The sequence below is a fragment of the Trachypithecus francoisi genome, unplaced genomic scaffold (genome assembly GCF_009764315.1).
Source record: "Trachypithecus francoisi isolate TF-2019V2 unplaced genomic scaffold, Tfra_2.0 Lachesis_group0, whole genome shotgun sequence".
Lineage (NCBI taxonomy): Eukaryota > Metazoa > Chordata > Mammalia > Primates > Cercopithecidae > Trachypithecus > Trachypithecus francoisi.
The window spans coordinates 112,496,984-112,504,872 of NW_022681453.1; positions in this window are offsets into that span (position 1 = coordinate 112,496,984).

Consider the following 7,889-nt stretch of genomic DNA (forward strand, 5'->3'; position numbering starts at 1 on the left):
AATAAAAATAAATCAACCAATAATTCTATAACAAGCAAAATTGTCTTTTATGATTTACAAAGGATTTATTTACATTCCTAGGTAAACAAAAGAGAAGGGAGCTCATTACAACTAGACTTGTTCTAAAGGAAATAAGAAAGGAATTCTTCCAGTTTGAACAATAGGACACCAGCTAGTAACTTGAAACCATATGAAAAAATAAAAAACTCAATAAAGGTAAATACACACCTGGTCAAATATATGTCTGTATTATTGTAATGTTGATTTGTGATTTCTTTTTTATTCCCTACATGATTTAAAACACAAATGTATAAAATACAATTAAAATTCTATGCTATTTGGGCACAAAATGTATTAAGATATAATATGTGTCAATAATAAGATGAGGAGATGTAGCTGTAAAGAAGCAGAGATTTTATATGTATTTTTATATTATATCTACTTAAATTATTATACATGTAGGATGTTAAATATAATCACCATGGTAATAATAAAATAATCTAAAGAGTGTGCACAAAAGAAAATTAGATGAAAATCAATATAGTCCCTCCTAATCAATATTTACTTTCAATGTAAATTACTTAAATTTACTATTCCAAAGTAAAACATTGGCAGTACATATTGAGAAAAAGAGCTAACTATAAAAAAAGATTAGTTTAGATTCAGAAACACAAATATATTGATAGTGAACGATTGAAAAATGACATTCCATGGAAATAGTAACTAACAGAAAGATAAGTAAGTATAGTAATATCAAACAAAATAGATTTAAGACAAAAACTTTTATAAAATATTAAGAAAAACATTATATATTGATGAAACATTTGATTTATTAAGAAGGTATAATTCTTATAAACATACATGCACCAACCCATAGAGCCCCAAATATATAAAGCAAACATTGACAGTATGAAAGCAGTAGACAGCTCTACAATAGCTATCTACTGGGGACTTGAATACTTCACTTTCCCTTTCACATTTGACATGATCCTATGGGTAGAAAATCCCAAGAAATCCACAAAGATTCTTGGAGCATCAAAGCTAATGTGCAAATTCAGTAAAATTACAGGGCACAAAATCAACATACAAATATCAGATTTGCTTCTATACAACAGCAATGAATTATCAGAAATTTGAATGAAGAAAACAATTCAATTTACAATAGTATCTAAGGGAATGAAATACCTAGAAATAAAAGTCATCAAAGAGGTGAGAAATTTACAAAAGGCCTAAATAAATGGGAAGATATTCTGTTTTTTTAATAACGAGACTTAACATTACTAAGCTGTCAATACTACCCAAAGTGGACCTACAAGTTCAAGTTATCCTTATCAAAGTTAAAGTGGCATTATTTTGTAGAAAACGATCCTCGATATTATATAGAATTTCAAGGTGCCTCACATATTCAAACTCTGAAGATGAAGAAAAATTTGCAGAATTTACACTTTCAGAATTTACAAATTACTAAAAAGTTACAGTAATTAAAACAGTGTGTCACTGATGTAAGGATAGACACATAGACTGCTCAAATTGATAGTCTAAAAATAAATTCATCCATTTGAGACAATTAATTTTTAACACAGGTGCCTAATACATTCAATGGAAAACAATACTTTCTTCAACTGATGGAAGTAGGACAACTGAATATTATGCAAAATAATGAAGTTGGCTCTCTACATAAGACCATTTAAAAAACTAAATGGACTAATCACCTAAATTTGAGAGGTAAAACCATTTCGTTCATAGACAAACACATAGGGATAAATTATCTTGACCTCAGATTTGGCAATAAATTCTTAAATATTACAACAAAAGCATAAGAAACAAAAGAAAAATAGATGCATTTGACTATATAAAAATTAAAATATTTATACATTAAAGAATGTGATTAAGTGATAAATAGCCTATAGAATGAGATAAAATATTTGCAAATCATGTAGCTGATAAGAGTTTAATAATCAAAACATATAAAGAAGTGATATAGCTCATCAACAAAAAGACAATCAATCCAAATATAAATGAGAATCAGACTTAAATAGACATTTCTCCAAAGGAGCCATATAAGTGACCCATAAGCCAATGAAAAACTGTTTAACAACATTTGCCATTTGTAGTAATTCAAATCAAAACCATGATGGGATACCATTTCACACTTACTAGAATGTCTATAATAAAAACACACAAAAGTTTTGGCAAAGACATGGAGAAAATGAAACCCTGTGCATTACTAATGGGAATAAGAATTCTGCAGTCAGTTTGTAAAGCAATTTGGCAGTTGCTTTAAAGGAAATTAAAACATGGAATTCCCATTTGACATAGGAATTGCAGTTTAAAATATAAAACCAAAATAATCAAAAAGAGACTCAGATAATTTTATGTCAATATTCATTGCAACATTATTCAAAATAGTCAAAAGTTAGAAACAACTCAAATGTCTATCAACAAATGATGAATGTATAAATAAAATGTTTCATACACATAAAATTGGAATACTATTTAGCCATAAAAGAGCTAAAGTTCTAGTACATGGTACAAGATGGAAAATTTGTAGAAACAGAAGTAGATTAAAGATTGCTAGGGGCTTGCCTTTCCAAGCTTTTAGAAATCATTCAGATTGCTTGACCTGGTCCTCTTGTAGCATTGGCAACACTTTGAAATACTTCTGTTTCTCTAGTCACAACTTCTCTGACTCTAATCCTTCTGTGGCTTTCTTAAAATGATCCTGTGATTACACTGGGCCAATCCAGATAATCCAGAATAACATTCTCATCTCAAAATTCTTAACTATGTCACATCTGCAATATTCCTATTGCCTGTAACCGATTAATAGGTTTTGGGGATTAGGATGAGAACATTTTTGCAGAGCCCGTTTTCTGCCTGCTACATGGTCAGAGAGCATAATCTACCTAATTTCAATTTTTTCAAAATCTTAAGATTACTTTATAATTTAGGATATGGTCCAACTTGAATATTTCGTGTGCATTCTAAATGGAAAGCATTATTTATTTATTTATTTATTTATTTATTTATTTATTTATTGAGACACTGTTTTGCTCTTGTTACCCATGCTGGAGTGCAATGGCATGATCTCGGCTCTCTGTAACCTCTGCCTCCTCAGTTCAAGCAATTCTCCTGCCTCAGCCTGTGGAGTAGCTGGGATTACAGGCACGCACCACCACTTCCGGCTCATTTTTGTATTTTTAGTAGAGATGGGGTTTCATCATGTTGGTCAAGCTGGTCTCGAACTCCTGACTTCAGGTTATCCACCTGTTTTTGCCACCCAAAGTGCTGGGATTACAGGCGAGAGCCACCACGCCCGGCCGGAAAACTTATTTTAAAGCAGCATACTGTGTTCAATGAAAGTCATAGATACCATGATCCAATTATATACCTAATTTAATAAAAATCAATATAATGCCTATCATTTTAGGTTATTTTACAGCAAACATTAACTTTGTCTCCTTAACATATCTCCATAGGTGACGTGTACTTTTCCATCTCATTAATGTTAGAATTGGTCTTGCTTTAGCTTCATGATGAATGGGGTGTATTTTCCCACCTTTAGATTTTTGGCTTGGCCATGTGACTTGCTTCGGCCAAGTATGTTAACAAATGTCATGTGAGCAAAAATTTTAATTGTGCTCACTCATTTAAGCTATATATTTTGTGCTTCTACATTCAAACCAAAAGAACGTGCTTCAGATTATCTCTGGTTCAGGAGAGAATGAGAGATTTGTGGAGCAGACCTGAGTTCGACCTTCTAATTGGAGAAAAATGTATCCCAAATAATCTAAAACTCTAACTATTAAATTAGTTGAAAAAGGCAAGAAATTAATGGAGATGGTTTTATGCTACTGCATTTATGGTTAATTTCTGATGCAGCATTATTGGAGCAATCACTGGCTAATTCCACGCATGAGTGGAAAGTTTATTAATCAATATAATGTCTAAAAGGTAGGTCCATTAAAATAAAATAATGTCTATTATCATACAAAAATACACGGGCATGATTGTACAATATCAACAATTATAGACTTATACAGATAATGTGCATGGCAAGTCCAGTAAACAACTCTTGGTAAAATTTCTGACAGGAACCACAATGAAACTGTTCTTATCTTTCCTCAGTACTTATTTTCAGGTTAGTGTATGTGAAATTGCACAAAAATATTTCTGTTCAAACATGAAATACAGTTAAGTCCTAGTGATAAATTTTAAAAAGGTTTATCCCTGGCACAATATCCTGTAGGCTGCTTCCTGTAGGAAGTGGCAAAGTGCTTATCTGTGTAATACAGTATTATGCATATGTGGTACACTTAGCATCCTTTGTCACCTGTTCTTGAAAGTAAGAGGACCTTGCAGCCATTCTGACAAACAAAAATACTCTCACAAATATCTAAAAAGTGTCTTTCTAATAGGCAGTAAAAAGTACACATGAAAATCACCCATTTAAGTATATTAGTAATCCTGAAAACAACTCAATCATTTAAAGTTAATCTAAGAATCTGTATATATTAAGAAATATCTATTTATCTAGTTAGACAGATGATAGATAGATAGATAGATAGATAGATAGATAGATAGATAGATAGATACGTGAGTATGTCATGATATAATAGAGGGGAAATTCAAATTTCAAACTATTTGCAAAATAGAGCACAAAGTGTCCCGTGGGGAGCAAAATTGAATACCCTCAGACCATCAGGTGTTCTCCCGATTATTGCAATTATAAAAGGAGAATGAACCAACGATTTTAAAATTGAAATAAGAGAAATATAGCTAAGGAAAATTGGGATTAATTGGAAATGATCTTAGTCAGTATTCCAACTATATAAACCAAGAAAATCGGCCGGGTGCGGTGGCTCAAGCCTGTAATCCCAGCACTTTGGGAGGCCGAGACGGGTGGATCGCGAGGTCAGGAGATCGAGACCAACTTAGCTAACACGGCGAAACCCCGTCTCTACTAAAAACAAAACAAAACAAAACAAAACAAAACAAAACAAACAAACAAAAAAAAACTAGCCGGGCGAGTTGGCGGGCGCCTGTAGTCCCAGCTACTTGGGAGGCTGAGGCAGGAGAATGGCGTAAACCCGGGAGGCGGAGCTTGCAGTGAGCTGAGATCCGGCCACTGCACTCCAGCCTGGGCGACAGAGCGAGACTCCGTCTCAAAAAAAAAAAAAAAAAAAAAAAACCAAGAAAATCTTCTAATTGCATGTATTCATATATCGAAGTTGAAGCTTCATAAAGGATCAACTAATTGTTTCCTGACACATATTTGCTATTCTTGACTCATGTTGATATTGTATAATAAATCCAAATGGGTATTTGAGAAATTCTCTGATGTTAATTAAAATACACTTAATGGATACATCAAAACTGTTAGTAGAGTTTACAGAGTCACTTTTCTAAGCAGTTAGAACAAAGTGGGGTAATAGAATTTCATTGTAGTCTATGACATCAGATATATATGAGATAAGGGAGGTAGGGCATTTCAGAAAATAAAAATTGAATAGGTTGTAGAGAACTCTAAAAAGATTTCTTATTTCAAGTATGTTGTTTGGACTGCTGAAATCATTCCTGGTTAAATAAGCAATTATACCTATAGATTATTATTCCCTGTGTTAAGAGGCCCCATTCAAAGATGATTTACAATGACTAGTTCAGGTGAGACAGCCACAAATAACAGCTTCAGAGGTATGGTAGAGGTTGGCAAATACAGTTTTATGTATATGTATTAATAGTCCTTTTCTCAGTATTACTCTTTTCTTCATTCTTAATTAAATCACATTTTTAAGCAAGTTAACACCTCTAAAATTGGATTGCATCTTAAAAATTATGGCTTATTGTATTAATTAAAATACAGTAGTGTGTCAGTCTTTTCTAATTTAAGTAGCTTATTTTAGGTAAAAATCCATCTTCCTGGGATTTTCTCACTACCTAAATAGACATTTGGTTGACTCAGGGCATGCATAAGAGGAGAGAATACCTGAAATGCACACATGAAGGATCACCTTTTTTCCTCTTTGTCCTTTGACTTTCCAACTAGTGACTTCTTCAGGCTTTGGTATGGCTTGTTGGCATCTGCTAGTGAAGTCTCAAGTGTTGAACCCATGGTCTGTTTGTTTGACTTGTTCAGAGATCAGTGTCTTTCTTGTATTGCTGTAGACACCTTTGCCTTTCAGCCATATTCTACATGCCCTCTGTTTAGCAGCTAATCTCCACCCCCCAGCCCCTGCAAAGCTTCTAAGACTGGGCATCTCTCTGCTACATACTAAATGTTTTTGTCCCTCCTCAAATTCAAACATTGAAATCTAATTCCCTATGTGATGGTATCTGGAGCTAAACCCTTTGGGAAGTGATTAAGTCATGAGGGTAGAGTCCTAATGAATGGGATTAGTCTCCTTATGAATGAGACCACAGAGAGCTTACTCAACTCCTTCGACATGTGAGACACCAAATGTGCTGCCATTCTAATCTTGAACTTCACAGGCTCCTGAACTGTGAAAAAATAAATTTATTTACTTTATTAGCTACCCATTGTATGACATTTTTGATAGTAGCCCAAAGGAACTAGGATAGTTTCCACTTTCCAGAGGCTCTCCTGCATGATGCTGAGTCTGAGTTTTATTATATTTTGTTGTCTGGTGCTTTGCAGAACATGGGAATACCTTTCATGACACAGCAAGAATTAAGGGAGGTGCAGTAGAGCTAACTCATGTCCTTTTACAGCCAATGTGCCCTGTGCTGTCATGATAGTTCTCTGATTTTTGTGTGCCATGTGGCAATAGGCCTACACTGTCCGGCTATCTCCTTCTAGGATTACAAACTGAAAGCCAGTCTAAAATTCTGCTCTCTCATTTTTTTTCAGTTATATTTTAAACCTATTTGAGAATGTCATTTTATTTTCATAATCATTTGGAAAATAATGAGCTTTGTATAATATGTCAATAATGTAATCATATAATAATTATCCATGTACAAGTTTTAGATTTCTAAATTTAATTTGATGTTAAATCTTTGGCCAATTTTGTGTTACCACAGGATGTAACTGAGTTATCTGACAACTGTTTTATAACATAAGCTCTTAAACAAAAACAAAAGTAGATCAACCCATCACCAAATTGATTAAGTGAAATGTGTTGGAAAAAGTGATTATTTTCTAATTTACATTTTTGGCAGTTGTCACTTAATATGCACCAGCTGAACCAGTTGAAAATCAAAAATACTGATGAATAATACAAATTAATAATATATCAATTGCATAAACTTAACCATGTATTAAATGCGAATGTAAGCGACTTCATTCTGAAGAAAGAAAAAGTACATAAGTCTAAAACTTATAAGTATAAAAATAAAATTAAACCATATGAATTAATTTTGTATGCTTTTTTCAACACCAATGACAGAGGCAACTCTTAAAAGGAGACAATTATTTTTTCAGGCAAATATATTCAGGTAGCAATACTTCCCTTCCTTTCCAGGAACTCATTTTGTGTGTGTGTGTGTGTGTGTGTGTGTACTTTGAAAAAACAATCTACATGCTTATTCTGTAATTTCAGAATAATTTTCACTTCAAAACATAAATTTTATAAACCAATGCCAAATAAAATATTCTCTTTATAACATTCACAGGTATATTTCATGTCTTTTAACATGATAAGACCCTCATTTTGTATTTTATAAATTTGCTTGGCCAAGAAAAGATGGTTTCCCAAAGGAATGTCACATACACTAGATATACTTTTTTTTAATCTCTCTGTTTTGGTTTATCTACTTGACATTTTTCCCAGCCAAATGTAATGCCCATATTTCCATAAATATATCACTGGCAGACATTAGTTCTGGCCATTTGTATGATACAAGAGTAGCAGATATAACATATAAAAAAT